At 35.8% G+C, this 19,677-nt stretch overlaps 1 long non-coding RNA gene across 2 annotated transcripts in view; it reads right to left on the bottom strand.

Moving 5' to 3' along the window:
• Nucleotides 1-19,677, bottom strand: part of LOC145695166 (uncharacterized) — a 150,054-nt gene that overhangs the window by 28,762 nt on the left and 101,615 nt on the right. For both annotated transcript variants that reach the window (XR_014133121.1, XR_014133120.1), the window contains exon 2: nt 17,247-17,428. This is a non-coding gene — a long non-coding RNA (uncharacterized LOC145695166). The remainder of the gene's footprint in view (nt 1-17,246; nt 17,429-19,677) is intronic.

The following is a 19,677-nucleotide window of genomic DNA, read 5'->3' as shown; positions in this document are numbered from 1 at the left end:
CATCCGTCTCCCTTAGGCTAAAGGGAATAATTGTGGAACGTTAAAGTTTTCATTTATAAAATGCTACTAAAATGCTATCAAGACACCTTTGTAGAAGTTGTACTCTTTTTGATAAATTCATGTTTTACGACCGAAATGCTCTGGAAAATATTCAGCCTCATTTTTTCGTCAGACTTGCACTCAATTGAATTACCTTCAAAGAGTATTTTGAATGTTTTAAAATTCACTTTTAGGACAAAAACTGCATCATACCTTCTTGTTCATCTTGTTGGATTAACTTTCTTCAGAAACACATTTTGGCCATCTGTGCTGGATAAAAGACTGCTGAATATACTCAACCGCTAAATATTGTGTCCAAATACACTTACTATTATTCTATTATGACATCTATGCAGAAACATAAATGTTCTGCCTTCGTTACCGTAGTGACTTAAGATTTAACAATGACATGCACTATAATAATATTGAAGTGCATACAATGTGTTTATTTTCTTTAATGTTAAGAATGCTTTCTTCAAAAAAATATTAAAATAAATAAATAAATAAATGTATGGATCAGAGTGGATTCCTTCATCTTGTGAGCTCCTGGCCTTTTGCCAGTCCAGCCCCCTGTATTTACGCCCGTGGACATATTCAAAAGCAGACACCACCTTAAACAACCTAAAGAATGTCAAAGTTAGCACTTTTTCATTACTAAACTTAATAGCCTAGTAGTTAGCGCACCAACACGGTAATCCGGATGCCCAGATTTGATTCCTACTTAGACCCGTATTTTCTTTTTCTGAATTTTTATTTTTATTGATAAGTTGTTACAAGTGTCTGAAGCTTCTCACTCTCAGTACGGACCTTATCTACAATACTTAACTGCTTTCCTAGCGATCAGTGGCGTAGCAGCTGCCCCCGCAACCCCCGCAGTGCGGGGGGGGGGCCCGAAGTCTTGCGATGAATAAAGATTTAAAGAAGTAGAACTTCAATCTTACTTCTATCGGCTTTGCAACTAGGGCCCCTTCTCTATACTTTGCGGGGGGGGGGCGCAAAAGTGTGCTACGCCACTGCTAGCGATACACAAATTGTTAATTTTTTAGAGTTCCTAATGATGCTATGCATAAATGTCAGAAATCTTATAGAACGGTTGTGTCCGTCTATCTGTCGACAGGTATCAGGAAAAAAAAAAAAACGGTAAGAGATATCGAGAAGCAACTTTTTTGCAATCGATTCAGCATCCCAAGAATAGGTTGTTCTATCTCGTCCGCTGCCCTGTCGCGACAAAACGCTGTAACTTTGGCGGAGCAGTTTTGAGAAAAAGAGCCGTAAAGTCGCTACAGACCGTCTAATTTCCTACTTACATCGAAATTCTCTTTGGTATATTTTCAAAAGTATTTGACTCAGCTCAATGCTGGGCCTGGTGAACATAAGTATCGGTGGCGGGAAATTCAAAAATGCTTATAGCGACAAAACAATGTAACTCAAGTTACAGGTTTTGTCGCGACACGGCAGTCCGGTAAGCTATTCAAACAGGAATGGCAGAAATCAACCATTTCTGGTTCAAACATTTATCGCCATAGAACAAAAATGGTAATAGATAACGACAAGTTTTTTTTTTTGTGTGTGTGTGTGTGTGTGTGTGTGTTCAATCCATATCTTAAGAAAACATACCACCAGCACCTGCCACATACTATCAAAACCGGAAGTGGTTGAAATTTACTAGTACTTGCTGATTCAATACTTATTTCCATAGAGCAAAAACCGGTAAGAGAGATCGAAAAGCTTTTTTTTTTCAATCGATTCAGCGTCCCTAAAATAGGTTCTTCTATCTACTACAATAACCCTCTATTCGAACCGGGAGTTGTAGAAATCATTCCCGGTTTCAACGTTATATCATCATAGAACGAAATCGGTAATAGGTAGCCGCAAGCTATTTTCTGCAAACGATTAAGCGTCTCAAGAGACCATAGTACCACCATTCGCAACACGCTACCACAACCGGAACTGCTTGAAATTTACTAACATTTCCGGTTTTAATACGTATTGCCATAGAGCAAAAACGTAAGGGATAACGAAAAGAAGTTTTTGCGTACAAATTCAACGTCCGAAGATAGGTTGAGTTTTGTCTTGACTTTTTTTATCTATCAATACTAACCGGAAGTGGTGGAAATTACGTTTTCCGGTTTCAACACTGATCGCATAATGGATAAAACGGAGATAGATAGCTAGAAGCATTTTTTAAAGTATGATTCAGTACTTCAATATTTTTTTTAATCTAAATTTTATTTCTCTACTGCAGCCATAAATAGTAGAAATCAATTAGCACTTCAGGTTTCAATACTAATTAACCATAGAAGGTTTAAGAGACAGCAAGTAATGGCCTTTGATATGGATTCAGCTTCCGAGGAACAGATTCTATTTTTGATCAGCATATTCTATTGCAACTAGATTTAACTATTGAATTCCTATAGTTTGCAAGTCTACCGTAGTTTCACAGTGTGAAACAAAACTCCCTTTTTATTTCATAACGTGAAACAACAAGCGGCATTTTAGTAATAATTTTACAATATTGTTAGCGCTTAACGGAATAGTCCAAAGACAGGGGCGCTACAGTCAAGAGGGGCGCCAAAACGAGCCTCAAAAAGTAAATTTTATAACGTTTTTCTATTCTTTGGTTTAAAAGACTTTTTTTGGTTTATATTCTTGTAAAGTAGCGTCAATTGCATCATATTTTTCCATTCCACCATTTAAGAAGAGAGTTTCATAGGGGGAGTTGGTATTGTTTATAGCTTTTATATTGCCGGGATAGATTATTTATTTATGTCCTATATATTAACATACACATTATTAAGTAGCTGATTGTCTATATTGTTGTTTGATTTCTCTTAACAGTGACGTACATTAACATACTATTTGTAATATTTTCCTTCGCTGCTGAAAATGCAATAGAAAACTAACAAATTCCTACACAAATTTAAATTAATTTCGCAGTTTGCTGTGCAAAAAGCAAAATAATAATAATAATAATAATAACGGTTATATACTGTAATGATTCTTCAGATTTGTTCTAAACGTAATAAATGCTCTAGTTTGTGTAACATAATGTTATCAATCAATTAAACAAGGTATCTTCTACTAATAATGAAAAAAGTCCAAGTCACTGGCGCCATTAAGCTAATGTAACAATCTTATCTTTCCCAATACATACGTACGTTAATTCCAGATGATTGATACTAACATAAAAAAATCTTTATCAGTTCTCAGAATTCTTTGTGTGACGCAAATCGTTTGGAAATACCAAGCTATCCATAACATATTTTTAATGTTAAACCTGTAAACACGGAAAACACATGTATACACCTGAAAATTTGACTCTCTCCGAATCATCAACTGAACTCCTGATCGAGGAAATGTCAAAAAAAAAAAAAAAAAAAAAATCACATATACACATTTACTCTTATACAATGCGGTCATATTTTCCACGTGACAATTACAATATGGCATTGCATAATAGTAGTGAAACTCATCAATGATTTCTCTTATCATTTTTTATCTTTATGATTGTTTTTCTCAGGTGCCGTCGGTGAATGCCAAAAGCATATAGCTCTTAAAGCGAAAGACGCGTTCTATGATAAGAATCAAAAATGAAAAACAATAGCAGCCAAAAGGTTTATTTTTATTTTAGAAAATTGTATTTTTAACTTTGAGCACGTGAAATATTCGTAATTATGTTGACATTGAAAAAAAAACCGTATATGTTTATTTATAGCCAACATTTGATATAATTTTACCAATCAAATGGCTGCTTTCAAAGTACGACGAAAATATACGTTGATTTGTTTGTAATATTTCATACAAAATACTTAGAAAAAGCAGGAGTTTTTAATTATATCGTTTCAAAGCCAAGACCATGTTTCGAATATGTAATATATGAAAATTCCATTCAGCAGCAAAAGTTTTTAAGTACCGTAATTATATAATGAAGCACTGAAGTTGAATGTAGAAGCAATTTTCAGAAATCGTTACAATAGGAGTATTTAATAATGTTCTCTACGTTTGGACCAGGGGCGTCATTTGAGAAAGGCAAGGAAATCAATTCCTTCTTAATATACAAAAAAAAAAAAAAAAGTGAAAGTGTTATGTCGGTGGAGAATCTCCCTTCCCTTTCCGCCAATCAAAACCTGAAGTGACACTGTTAATTGGTATCCCGCTGGGAACTCACATGGCTCGGATCCCGCATTAAACTATAGATTATGTCTCGATATTAAAGGTTATTAAAAGGGACGTTCAGCTTCAATCAACCAGCCAATCAAGTTGATAGCACAACCATCAACTTCTAAAATAACCTATGACTACATATTTATTTAACAATAAGTTTAAAGTTTAGAAGTGGACTCTGGACTTACAAACAGGGAGTAATCTACACCCCCCCAACACCCCCTAACACCCCTCCAAATTTCTTTACACACACCCCTGGATGGAAAAGGAATACTCCCCCAAACCCAATTATATCAATCAGTATCATATAGGTTATTGATTATATCAAGTTAAAAAAGGTTTAGCGTTTAGGAAAGAAGGCAATATTCTTATTTATTTCACTTCAAAACACGAAGCGACTTCGTTCTCATATACGGCTTCGAGAACCACATGACCTCATTGTTTCGGGCAGTGTTTTGATCGAAACAATTGACAAAACAGACCGCTGATACCTACCCTATTGGGCTACGCGGTAGTTTCCGAGAAAAGAGAATGATGGACAGATGCAGATGAATGAAATTGGCAACGTCTTGAGCGGTCATTCACCTACCTCCTCCTCAATAAGGAAAAGTGTAACAATATAGTAATAAGCCTATACCAGATTCAGTTGGTAAGTGCTACTCTGCAACAGGCTCGCAACCAGAGGGGGGCCAGGGAGAGCCTGGCCCTCCTAAATTTTTCATGTCCCCTCCAGACCTCGATACAAAATGCACAATTTAGACATTTGTAAGAGAATTTTTAATGACTTGGCCCCTCCTAACATATTCATGACCCCCCAAGGCTCTGTGGCTGGTTTCTAGCCTGCTCTGCAAGTGGTGTATCAACGGACGGACGTTAGAAAGGTGCACTGAAAACGTTTTTAGAAATGAAGAGATCGATCGAAGTAAGAATTATATATATTTTAGACTGAGTCTAGTTTTATGCAGGAACGCATTTGGAGCTAATTTAAGTTTTTGTTAAGTATATTTTTATTCACGTAAATTCATTGAGCAGAACAGGGCTCATAGCGAGTCACTTTTTTAAAAAAACAAAATTTACTTTTTTTTTTCAAATTTGTCACTAAAAGGGACCTTTTATTCAGAGGTAAAGTGACTTCTTCGTGTGATTTGTGTTTTGCATTGGCAGTTTTCTAAGAAAAATATAAAAACAAATGGAAAAAGGCAGAAACTTGTTACTCATTACTCTTCTGAAAGCTTCAGTACTTGCTGCCACATGCGAAAGAGTCAACTTTATTCTCACTTCAACTTTTATTCTTTCTAAAGCACAGAGGACGGTTGGTGGATGCTTAAGCTCTCAAGGTGGGGTTGAGAACCATTCTGTGTCTATTCTTTCTTCTATCAATAATCTTTTAGTTTTCTCTCGTAATAGTTAACGCTCCGTTCAACGTTGTGTGTTTGTGTTTATGTGGTTCATCATGTTCGTATTGTGTTATGTTCTTCTTAAGAGTATGTATGTTCTTCTTAAGAGTAGGTGATGAATTTGAATATTTCACGTTTTTGAGAACTCTATATGCGAAATTAAATATAATGTCTGGGATGAAGAAATTCAGAAATAGGTCAGAACTGGTTCCACTTACTCAGAAGCTTTTTACATCTGCTAAGTCTGCTTACCGTAACTGCAAAGCATACTTTGAAAACCTAAGAAAGGAGGAAGCTCAAAAAGAAGTAGTAAAGAAGAAACAAAACAACAAACGAAGAGAGAGGTAATGAAGAAATTGACAAAGGAAAAAAGGGGCATGATGAGAATTTGGTCACTTTTTCGTGTGCTTTTGGCCATTTTTTGGTTACTTTTCAACTATTTACAGGGTTTGTATGATAAGTAATGAGACCAGGTCTGGAAACATTGTTTTATTGATCTGATCTGTACAGGGACTTAAAAGCTTTCGAAGTACTCTCCTCTTGCGTCGATGCACTTCTGCAATCGATGTTTCCACGCTGCAAACGCCCCCTGGAAGTCAGCAGCCGGCATGTCCTTTAGAAATGTGGTCACGGCTGCTTGGATGGCTGTGACGTCTGCAAAACGGGTTCCTTTCAAGCGTGGCTTCAGCTTCGCGAAGAGGAAGAAGTCGGCCGGGCTCACATCTGGGCTGTAGGGTGGTTGTGGAAGGACTTCCACCCCAATCCGGGTCAAAAAGGAGGTCACTAAGAAGGCGGTGTGGGCAGGGGCATTGTCGTGATGCAACTTCCACCGGCTAGCGATCGCCGGTCTTTTCCGCTTGACGCTCCTGTGCAGTCTCTCAAGGACTTGTTTGTAGAAGGCGGCGTTGACGGCTTGTCCTTGGGGTACAAACTCCTTGTGGACCACCCCCACATTGTCAAAAAAAACAATCAACATTGTTTTCACCTTTGACTTCGACATTCTGGCCTTCTTGGGGCGCGGGGACGCAGGAGTGTGCCACTCCGCGCTTTGACGTTTCGTTTCAGGGTCGTACTGGAACACCCACGACTCGTCACCTGTTATGACGTCATCTTCAAAGTTAGGGTCACTGTTCATGAGGTTCAACAGTTCCTGACAACAATCAACACGTCGTTGCTTTTGTTCGTCAGTCAACACTCGCGGCACCAGTTTCGCACAGATTTTTCTCATTCCCAATTGTTCCGTCACAATCTTGTGCACTGTTGTGTGGTTCATATCGAGTTCATCAGCAATCAATCTCAACGATAATCGACGGTCTGAGTTCAGGAGATCCCTCACTTTTGCCACAGTTTCGTCCGTAGTCACTGTTGTCGGGCGTCCAGCCCTCTCCAGATCCTCAACGCTTTCCCGGCCGTTCCGGAACGCACTGTGCCAACGAAACATCTGGGCTTTGGATAGGGCTTCCTCTTTGTAGGCCTCCGTGATGAGAGAAAGCGTCTGAGTAGCCGTTTTCCCCAGGCGAACGCAAAATTTGATCGCATAACGCTGTTCGATGGAACCCTCCATGTTTGTTGATTTTCCGCCGTGACAAGAATGTTCACAAGGGCTTTGTCCAAGGCTTGTCCGCGCTCCACTAAGGCTCGGAGCCAACTGACGCGCGGTGCGTTGCTTTGCTCGGACCCCCCCCCCTACATCCTCCATCACCGACAAACCCGCTCCAGCGACACGCGCGCCGCGGCGCGGCGAGTCTCATTACTTATCATACAGACCTTGTACAAGAGGCCAGGCCACTATGAGCCCTGAGATTATTAAAATTAGGGTATATTAAAGAAGACAAATCAAAAAGATACAAAATATTTGTAAATTGAAAAAACTGGATTTCTGGAAAACAACTAAATCAATGAATAATTTTCTTATGAAAGATATTCAGAACCAATAACGTAGCCAGGAAGGGACAGGAACGAAGATTAAGAAATCAAATGATATTACAACAATTAACGTTAACAACAGGGTTAGAATATTAAAATAATGAAATTGGAACTATGTACAGTATTAATTACTAAACGAATGTCATTTCAGCATGGAACGAGGGAATTTTTTCCCAATTAATATTTTGGAAAAAATCACCCACTGAAACTTGCTGGGGGTGAAAAGATTGAAATAACAGCAGAATTTTGCGAAATAATTACAATAATTCGTATGTAATCAATTCACATGTAATTACTGGATAAAATAGTGGAGGTTAATTTCTAATACAGTGAAACCTCTCTTAACGGGCATCTCTCAATAGTAGACATCTTCATAAGAGGACAAACTTTCTTATTCTTGCATGCCATAAATATGTGTGGTATTATGGGAGAGAACCCTAACTTTTAGGGACACCTCTCATTTACGGACAAATAATCGGTTCCACCGATGTCCGTTTTGAGAGGTTTCACATTATTACTTAGTTTAATAATACAATAATAAATGCTCAAATGTGTGAACTTACCACTCGAAGAGCTGATAGTATTATTATTATTATTATTAATAATAATAGTAATAATAATAATAATAATAATAATAATAATAATAATAATAATAATAATAGTAGTAGTAGTAGTAGTAGTAGTAGTATTGCAATACTTGCGTAACAAAATATACTGTTTTCTTGTTTGAGTTTGTTTAAAAATTTTATCACTATTCTGAGAGCACACCCCCCCTTTTATTTTGAACACCCCCCCCCCAAGTAAAAATTTCTGGCGTACTTACTGCTTACAAATCATCTTCAGATATAATTTGAAATAATACACGCCTGATTGAGGAGAGCACGTTGGCTCATCTCTGGTGTGAAGCGCCCCTGTTTCGACCCAGGACATTTGAACTTGTGAACAATATCATGTTCTTTTTTTTTTTTTTTAATTTTCTACCAATTCTTTCATCACGAGCTCCCTTTCTTTCTGAGAACAACGCTCTCTCATTTCTTGTTTGTAACACAAAGTGAAGTTACACACAATAAAATCAAAGACAAATTGACAATCAAGCTTTATCAGCAAGGGTAAAAAAAAAAAAAAAAAATCACTCCATATAAAATTTTGTTCTGCGTATGATTGCAGTATAACTATTGATTTTAGACCAACTTAGTATAGTATCAATGGTCAATGCTATTGCCGCAGCATGTTGTTGGATAGAACAGGAAATAAATAAATAAATGCATGTGTTAGATCACTTAAATAATCCTGATGAAAGTTTATTTATTTATGACTTCTTTTACGTGTGTGATGCATAAGACGAAATGGTTTATCTAGAATTGTTTATTCTTATCCCTCTCCGTACACGGACGCAGGTCTCTACTAGGAAAAGTTAAATCTTTCAGTTTAACGTCTCACGGTTATGCCCTTTAGACTAAGAGAGTCCAATGATGATGGGATAATTGGTAGAATGAAATTTGGGAGAAAACAAGAGTACCCTGAGAAAATTCACGGACACGATGTTTGTCCACTAGAAAGCTCACTTGGAGAGAGCTGGGATCGAACCAAGGACCCCACTGAGACACCGCAGCCTCACTATATATATTATGAGGTGTGTGTATATATGATGGCTGGATGCGCATATAGGTTAAATTCATTCCCCTGGGGAAAATATTGAATTTGCACATTGCTTACACATCAGTTCCGAGTTTGATCCTTGCGGGATACATTTAGTTCGGTTTTACGCTACGCTTAAACAATAGCTCCTATCTCACAGCTTGGTTGCTAACGTTTTGCCAAGTGAATAGAAGAGGAACTTGAAGATGTTGCTCCAAGAACAAGACAACTCTATTTTCGAAGTCTTACTATGTTTTTTTGAATATTAACAGTTCATAATTCTACTGCAAGTCGTGTATGTTTTACGTTTTAAAAAGGTATTACATCCTAATTTTCAGTGTCGTACAAGTAATTGATAACTTGTTTTATAATGATCTTCACCACTTTTAAGGAATATCTTTTAAAAATGGCTGTCTAGTTTTTGCACTGGCATCTTCAATAGAAATTAATTTATTTCTACCTTACAACACAACTATAAGATTTAACTGCTAAAGCCAAGGAAATAAAGTGCCAATGTTTCCCATGTGCAACGTAAATATAAGTCGACACGTTCAAAAGCGTTTTTCGTTCCAACACAAGTATATTTGAACAAAAGAAGATAATTTTATTCAACGATACAAATCATGTCATTTTAACAAAAATAAATGCAGTGTAACTTGGCTGTCATTCGAACATAATTGGGAACCTGAAATTCCAAAATGTCAAACAGTTCATTGATTATAGTAAGCGAAAAGTTTAACTTACGATGCTAGTATTGTCTTAATGTCATTATTGCATGATATTTACGATATTGTGCTATTCTGCTGCACTTCTATAATTTCAAGGTCTTATAAAATGTTCCGCCTCTATCGTGTAATGTCATGCAGAATAAGGAAACTTCAGGGTGTTCTATGAATACCAAACGTTAACAGAGGTGGCATCAATTAATGCCTTTTTTTTTTTTTTTTTTTTTTTTTTTTTTTTTAAGGGTACGGTCGATTCCTTGTGCGCGATGTTATGACTTATGGGTGATATTCTGATTTTCTGTACTAGAATGCGTTCCGGTAGGAAGTAAACGTGGGCGGTCTACCTTCTAATTGCGATCACCTACTGAAAGACTTTACTGTTGTTCTCCGCTTCTTTTTCCTCCCTTGCTGACCTTGGCGATCAGCGGACAAGGTCGCTCAGACTTAACCTTGTAAATTTTTTGAGTTGATAGGTTCCGTGTTCATGTCCATAGTGAAGCATTGCAGTTGGTGTTCGAAGTACTTGGAATTCCTCTTTCCGAAGAAAAAAAATCAATAAATAACTAATTCAGCTGAATTTAGGAATATGATATCAGTAGATAAAGCTCAAGGTGTAGCATAAGGAATACAGTAATATAGAAAAGAGAAGTAATATTCAGTGCGCGATTTGTAACTTTATCAGGTTAGGGGAGTAATGACGTTATATGTGTTTGCTAATACTTCCCCAAAATGTATAAAGTAAACATTTTCCATTAATTTAAACCTCACATTCAGAATCATTGTACAGTGCCGTGCAGTGGGAAATCAGCGCCCGAGGCGAGAGTATACGGCGGCGCCCCCGTACATAATTTTCCCTATCTTTTCTTTCCTTTTTTTCTTTTCTCTTCCCCAATTTTTCGCCCCCTTTACTACGGCGCCGGGAGCCGTAGCCCCGCTCGCCCCCCTCACGGCATGGTATTCTCATTGTACGGATCTAATAATTGAAAGTTAATTACATCATAGTGTAAGTATCGATTGTCTAAAAAATATTGAGCATTTGGAGGTCAAAATTGAAAATATATTTATTATTACTTGAAAATAACCTTAAATCACGTAGGGTATATGTGTCATTTTGTTCGATGATCTGCCATTTTTTCGGCAACTCCATGATCCCGTTACTATACAATTTTTGTGGTTTCTGGTCCAACATATATATATATATATATATATATATATATATATATATATATATATATATATATATATATATGTGTGTGTGTGTGTGTGTGTGTGTGTGTGTGTGTGGTTTCCACAGGACTCTGATGAAACAAGGTTTAACATCATTCAAGGAGTACTGCAGAGACCATGAATAAATGATAGCCTAACGGTGTCAGGTCTGGGCTACACGTTGGATGTATTGAACGTCTTAGCCAAATTTTCTCAATTTCTGACGGGTCGTTAATGGTATATGCAGTCTGTCGTTGTTAGCGTGGTATACGATACCTATTCTATTGATCAGTTCCGGCAATTTCTTTTGAGTTGCTAGGTGCACTTGTGTTAATTGTCAAAGATACAGGTCTGAGTCTATCGTTGTGCTCGACGGCAGCAGTTCGTAATACATGATAACCTTTCAATCCCACCAAACGCACAACATGGGAGTCAACGTGAGCTTTGCCACAAACTTTGGAACTTCTCATTTCGATTACGCTCGAGTAAATGTTTTTGAATCAGATCATGAGGATTCTAAACATCGAGCTTTCTCCCATCGAGCAGTGGTGCCCACAGTTTGTAGCCAGCTTTCTCCAAATGATTTAACGCTGTTTGATTCATTAACAGTGATCCAGTGATGAAAAACGACTGGAAGCATTCGAAATGTGGGTGTGGAGAAGGATGGAAAGAATTACGGTAGTTGGGTCGAGCGGAAAACGAATGAGTGGGTGTTAGAAATGGTGGGGGGGGGGGGGGAGAAAAGAACACTTTTAGATATTGTTAAGAAGAGGAAGAGGAACTGGTTGGGACATTGCCTAAGAAGAACTTGTATCATGAGGGACGTCCTAGAGGGTATGGTGGCGGGAAAGAGAGGCAGAGGGCGAAGGAGACTACAATTAATGGATGATATAAACAGTGGTTGCCCCCCCCCTCATGTTCATGACGCTCCCCCCTTCAAATGTCTATCCGTAGGTGTTCTTCCATGAAAAAAAATATTTTTGATTAATTGATACACCCTCTCAAACATATTTATATAGATTTTTAACCCCCCCCCAAATATTTCAATGACGCAGTTTGCGTCATAGCCCCCCCTTGTGGGCACCCCTGATATAAAAACAGAAAGATCATACGTGAAGACGAAGAGGTTAGCGGAGGACCGTGGAGCATGGAAGCTCTCACTGCTGCAAGTGACCTGCCAGTAAGGGCAGAATACCTATGATAATGATGATTCATTAAAGCTGTTCAGGTCATTATTGCCGATGTCCTGAGACTGCTTGTATGCTGGTCTTGCTCGACTTTTGCCAGAATATCATCCACTTTTGTTTGTGATTGGTCGTCCACTGCGATGAACATTTTGGGCATCAAAATTTCCAGAACGAAAGCGACTAAACTATCCTTTGGTTGTTGCTTTTGACAGCTTGTCTTGCTCACAAATAGCACACATTTCTTCACTGGTCTGCGCAGTTTGAGCCATGATCAAAATAAAATTGTGAAGTTTAGTTTAGCGGGAAGTTCATTCATCTTCAGGACGCAATACCTTATGTTTGATTATAAGAATTCCAACACTTTTTGAACATCTACTAGCTTCAACTATCAGCTGTTAAATGGGTTTAGGCCTAACCCGCTTCGACTCATATACTCTGAGATCTGAAACACTAATGCCATCTCGTGCGCAAAAGGTTCCCTATTTTCTACTATAAACCATCTGATAAATGAATACCATTTTTAGTCAAATTCTAGATTAAACTCTGAGAAACTTCTTGATTTACACAAATAAGTAGACTAGACAATATGAATGAAACTGTTCCTGAAATTTCCATATTTTGCCTTGGTTTATCAAACGCAGTATGATGATTCGACTTGATGTATCTTCTTGCAGATGTCTCTGTATTAAGGCAATACACTGGAAGTTAAATTACTGAAAGAAAATCGCAGATTTGAAAGTGTTGAAGCTTCGAAATGATTTCTTTCGTTAGTTAAGCTTCAAAATGATTTATTGCAATGAATTAACATTCAACTGTAGAAATAGGCGAGATGAAATTATGGACTATATGTTTACGGATGACAGTAGCATATGAAGACAGGTTTAATGCTGAAGTAAGCTCAGTGAGTAGGGATGTAAGTGAAATTAAAAATGGAGATAATTCTAAAAAGTATTCTTTTTGATCATAACATGGATTTGACAATGAAAATATTTCTACAATTAACTAAACTGATTTATGCTGATAAGAATGATGAATTAAACAATATAGTTTACTATCCAATTACCTTTAGTTGGGATGTGTTGTACCCAACTACAGCACGAAATGGTTCAAGACATGAAGTGGATCTCACCCTGGTAATACGAGATAATAAGCTATCTCGTACTTATTAGATAGCTTACGTCCATATGGAAAGGGCTTAAAATGTACTAAGTAACCGGAACTGAGAAATATGTTAAAATATTTAATTTCTCATTCAGGTAATGATTACATTCTGTATTACTTTTAATTGAAATTTGCTTTGTTCAGAGATTTTTTTTTTTTTGTGAAGTCACTAAAGCAAAGCTAACATGAACCAAGATACGTAGTAATATATCTAATTAATTTTCCTGTATCAACTTTCTCTCTCCATGGATTTTCAATGAAAGTGTTATGGATTTCGATTATCTAATTCTAAATTTGAATATTCTGGAAATTTCCAGAATCGTGATCTTTAAAAATTTCGGAGTAACTGAAATCACAATTCAGTAAGATGTCTGAAATTTCTTCTTTTAAAAGAATGCATTCCTTAGAATAGGTGACACGGATTATTTTCTCCACTAATTCATGTTCAAACAGTAAAAATTCTCGAATTATAAAATAAATCTAAACATTAGTTTCTTCTATGCCCTATTTACTTCTGGCCTCAGGTATATATGTATATATACTATAAGATTTACATTCAATTATACCTTCTTCAGCGATAGGAAAAATTGCAGATAGAATATGTTAGTAATATTTATAAATATTTACACATAAAATATTGAAATATTGCAGGTAAATAACTTACCTGTCTATTAATTATGAAACGATATAACACAAAGATTACAGCTGGTTGGCGTTTTCTTGAAAGTTAAACAAATTTTCCTAGTGTGTTTCTTACACTTCACATTTAAAAAAAAACACATGCAGTCCAAACCGTAATACTAACATTCTAGTTGTGTTGTCATAGAAATGAATATTAAATATTATAAACAATATTTTTATAATTAAGAAACAGAAGAATTTATTTCGATTGGGTTTTAAACACATTATGAAATATTAAAAGTTAAAACGGTACCAAATTTTATACAAGCATTTCATGTTATTGGTTCTGCAGCACTGGCGTCTCTGGCATGTAAAATTTTGGGGGGAGGGCATCAAAGAAAGTGATTTAAATGGTACTACCTAGCCCAACCTGTTTACTAACTTCGAATCAATTTATTACCTTTCTACTTACCTTCACGGACCCCTACGGTATATCAAGAACTCGATTATAATCGTTTCACAGCCTGAATATTATATTCCAAATAAATATAATTATTATTATTATTTATATGATATTTCGTCGTTAGTAAATAAATTAAATTAGAATAAAATATTAAATATTTTGTACTTCAAAATATTGGGGGGACGCATCCCCCTCGTCCCCCCCGCCAGAGACGCCCGTGTTCTGCAGCATGTTCTTCGGTTTGATTCTTGGTGAGGCCAAGTGTTTGTTCAATTCAGATTTCACATTGTAAAACCATAGCTCCGTGTCTCGTATGACTTCAGCACTGAAAATGAACGTTAAACTTAAAAAGAAAAAAAAAATGCATTTAGAAAAAGAATACATGCATTTTTTTCAATAAGTTGCAGTACACTTCAGTTTACGCACTTTTACAGCTTCTGTAGACTAAACCTGCATTGTGGTGCTATAATGTGAGTAAATAACCCGGTCTACAATTAATAATAATAATAATAATAATAATAATAATAATAATAATATCTCTCTTATATACAACTAAAGAATGTGGAAAGCTAAGTGAAAATCATAAAGGTTTAGGAAGAGTAAAGAAGCAAATTTTTGGAAAACTGATATTCATCAAACTGATTCTCAACTTGAAAACAATATATTTTTTTCAATACTGCAAGAATATTAACACTGTACCGCATTTAGAAACATGATAATTCCAGAATATTTGACGAATTTCCCAATAGAAATACAATGTGTATAGTGCATAGGACAGTTTATGAATGAATGCTGTGCTTACATTCGTTAAATGCTTCTAAAGACTATTACTAGTCTTTTAAATATCCATACGTGTAGACCGTATATATATATATATATAAAAGCACAATTTTGGTAGTCAATAACTCGCTCAATAGACTAATATCAGAGCGATGCCATCAATTTGGTATATTTATCCACTAAGTTGAACTAACCTGTTGATTAATGTTGATCAATATTACTGACCTGTCTTATCAACGTCTATTATGTCGTTAATGTTTTCGATAAATATGTAGAGTCCCGACCGACTGTTATGTAAATTAGGAAAACAAGAGACATGTATGATACCAATATAAATATTTGCCATTCAATATCGGCTCAATATCATAATTTAGCAAATCCCGTAGGGATGCGCACGAGACAAGATTTCAGACTGTCTCGTCTCGAAAATGTGTTGTAAAAGTGATGGCTCGACTCGAAAAATATATATTTTTCTATTGGAAGAGCTGTGTCTCGACTCGAATTTTGTCAGGAAAATTCTGTCTCGACTCGACTCGAGCGCATCCCTAAAATCCCGACGGTCAATAGCATATGTTACTGGACTAAAAATGTAGTAAGAACGTTTTTCTGAATTATTTATATTATTCAGTTTAGTAATTTCGATACTTGAGTTGGATTGGCTAAATATTTGTTAAATCGAATTCGAGGAATGTAATTTTATGAATAATTACGAATACAACTTTTATGGGATTCTTTTTTCTACTTTATTTAACAAAAGAAATATTATTACACCATTATTAAACTGGAATAATTAATCACCAACAACAATGAAAATGAAAGTCAGACAGGGATCATAAACCATCTGTGATTCATTTGATGTACTTCCGCGAGGATAGTCACCGAACTCGAACCCGGAACCTCCTGGCTGTAAAGTATCCGAAACTTCAGGATGTTACACTAGCGTTTGACCAAAGTGTACAACGTATGTACGTGCCTATTTACAGAATGTGATATTTCAAGTAAAAATTGTTTTGTATTGTTTACTATAGAAGTATAGATAGATATGACTAAGGGCAATTTTAGAACTAAATTCGTCCAACAATTTAATCATTTAGTTGTAAAATTGAATGAAAAATGTATCTGTAGACTAACTATGCAATTATATATATTGTAGATAGATTCAGCAATCTGTTATAAGTCTCTTGAATACAATAGTGTCTCCTAAGAAGAAAGTATAATTCTAAAGGTAGAAAAGTGCTATATGTGAATGTCTTCATACATACAAATTACTTCGAGATAATGCATGACAAGTTAATAACAAAGAACTGAATTTTAATTTTAGTTTCCATGAAAAAGTAGTATTTATATATTTCGTAACGGTCGTGTGATTCATTTTTTTAAAGTAACTATCTGTTTGAACAAAATTCCTATAATCTTTCGTTTTTGCATTCTTAATCAGTAGTTCTACAATAGATTATTAATATGCACCTGTCATTCGATTTGAAAATAGTATTTATCTCAAGTTCCTACCTACGCAAATAGAACTGCTCTACCCTAGAGAAGAATAATGAACACTGCCTATTCCGCATTCTGCTTTATTCAGCATAAAGTAGTAAACTCCATTGATATGAAAGAGTATATTTATCTGAACACGACATGCCATGCTCGTTAGTCATCGATTTTCTTTTATTGTGGTTTTATGCATGTCGAGACTAAGTGCCGCCCATAGACAGGAAATGAATCATTTCACCATAAATAAATTTAAAAATTCTGGCTGATAAAAATCTACTTCCCAGTACATGGGCGTTGTCCTATCCTAGAACTTGAAGTAGTTTTAACCCTAATTTTTTTTCTTAACTGTGAATTATAAGAAATAACAACATATCTACAAGTATCTTATGATTAATCATGCAACTTTTGTTTCTGTGAGTATGTGGCTGAAATAATTGAAAGCTTATACCTCTAATCCTTTATGTTGATAGTTGTCATTTGCAGATTTAGGGGCAGAAGCATGGGCACATGCATCTCTGTGGGATCGCTGTTGGCTCGCAACTAGCTAGGCTGGGAGTTGGACCTTCGGCTTAATGATTTGGTTCACCACCGGCGATTTCCAAACCATCCGGAAAACTCGAAAATAAGAACCTGAAATTTGAAAAAGAACAGCGTAAAAATAATGAAAACTAAATTCTCATCTTGATTGATTTGGAGTTCAGTGTCCTGTTCAGCACTAAGGCTATTTGGGAAAAGCATTTAGCCTACAGCTTAATGTGAGATCCGAATCACGTGAGCCCCCACCAGGAATTGAACACGGTATGCTAACCATATACCCACGAAGAGGGTAAAAAATTCCATATGTATTGAGATCATTGCATTTAAACAAGGAACGATCTCCCACATGCATGAAGTCTCAATATTTCATGATGTGTAAATGGTACTGCAAGCACTGGCGTATAGGGGGAGTTTACCCTCGAGCAGACATTATGTAAAAATAAACATTTATCGTATTAAGATATGTATAGAAACACTTAAAAATATACTAGCTTTGAACGTTGAACAACTTCCCACTGACGAACTTCTGCATTCACTACTAACTGTATCAAGTCAATTCCGCTCTCAAATTAATGCAAGACAAAAAAATACTCTACAAGCAATATACAAACTCAACACTTGAACACACTTCTCTCCAATGTAAATTTTCAACTGAATGTTTTTGACATTCCATATTGTTTACGTTAAATTTTACCACAACATATTTTCGAAGCTTTCAATCGCTACACTACTGTTGCGAAATTTTGTCCAATATGTATTCATCAACGAAACGTCACGGTGGTATTTTCAATGTGTGAAGTATAGTATAGTGCAACTTATACTACCTACGAAACTTAAAGGTAATTTCTCTCTGCAACTAGCTAACTAATAAAATTTGAGTACATGTACCAGACGGTTTCTAAATATGTTTATCGAAGCAACTCCAACTCTTTGAAAATGCTAAAGCCAACTACACAATGTGAATTATTAATATCATTATTATTATCACTAATTATTATTATTATTATTATTTCAGCTGATATTCTTCAGAAAGTCATTCAAGTTTTGAGATAACATTACGTAAAATCGTCAAAGCTGAGGGAAAGCACATTGAAAATGTGATAATACAAGTGGCAGGATATGTAGTCTTCTTAACTAAAATTTAAATTAGAACTTTATGTCTTTTTATTTGGTAGATATTTACCAATGCTGGATTAACCCGCCTGGAGGCTAGCAAAAAATATGTGACCCCCGCTGTCTTCACCTGATACAATTCTGTGAAAGTGTAGTAGGAAAGTTAAGGAAATATGTTTCATATTTTTTGGGCATATTTTATTTTATGATGATGATTGTATTGTCATGATTCTTTTTAGATAGCCAGTTGATATTTTGATCAGAGCGAAGGCCCTTGTCCACCTGGAGATCCTGGGCTACAGCGCCCTAAACCTCGTTTAATCTGGCCCTGATATTTACAATTTAAATTAATAGCTGGCTTTTGCGCTACTGTGCATTTAAGAAAAATAAAAAATAAAAATCGACCCAACAAAGCAATTAAGCGCATTATAAAGTATGAATATTCTTGAAATAACATAAATATCATGTATGATACGAAGACCAGACAGAGACTGGAGGTAGGTAGGTAATCAGTACAAGAGACAATTTAAAAGCTATTAAAGCTTAGTTAGTATGATGAAGAAAAAGAACATACAGAATTTGTTCACGTTATTCAAACAGAACATCATTTCTTAAATTTTTTTGCAAAGAGAAAAGAACAGAACGAGCGTCAAAAAGTCCAAAGATGAACAGATAATGACTCTATCCGCACTTAACATCGTCGAAGCGATTTGAATAGACTACAGTACGATACGATACTTCTGTCGTGTGATCAACAGATAAATAAATTGAAGTAAACATTATAAGTAAGAACCATTAATAGTCATATTTGGTTACCTTTTATTAAAGAAAAAACAACCTAGCCAACTGCCAACGTTGGCCCTACGTTGCAATTGACTACTTTGCCGAGTATTTTCCAACCAATTCAGTTGCCAGTATAACTCCTTATGAAAGAAATAAAATTACGATTGGGAAGGTCAAAACTGTTGGAGAAACGAGGGTAAATTGTTCGTTGCGGCTAGAGATGCAGAAACTATTACTCATTCTTTAAAAAAAATATTTTTTTAAGAAATTTAAAATAGGTATAGTAAATATCAATTTTGATATATAAATCAACTATCAGTGGAAATAATACAGCAATTTTATGAATTTGTTTATCTTGAGCTTTCACTAAAGTTCAATTATACAAGTAGTAAAAACGATTTCAAGATGAAAATAATTGTTGGAAGTTATTATAATAGGATGGGTGG

This window comes from Thermobia domestica, chromosome 9 (genome assembly GCF_964235325.1).
Source record: "Thermobia domestica chromosome 9, izTheDome1.hap1.1, whole genome shotgun sequence".
Taxonomy (NCBI): Eukaryota; Metazoa; Arthropoda; class Insecta; order Zygentoma; family Lepismatidae; genus Thermobia; species Thermobia domestica.
Note: the sequence above shows the minus strand (reverse complement) of the source record. Positions and strands in the feature narration are given on the sequence as shown.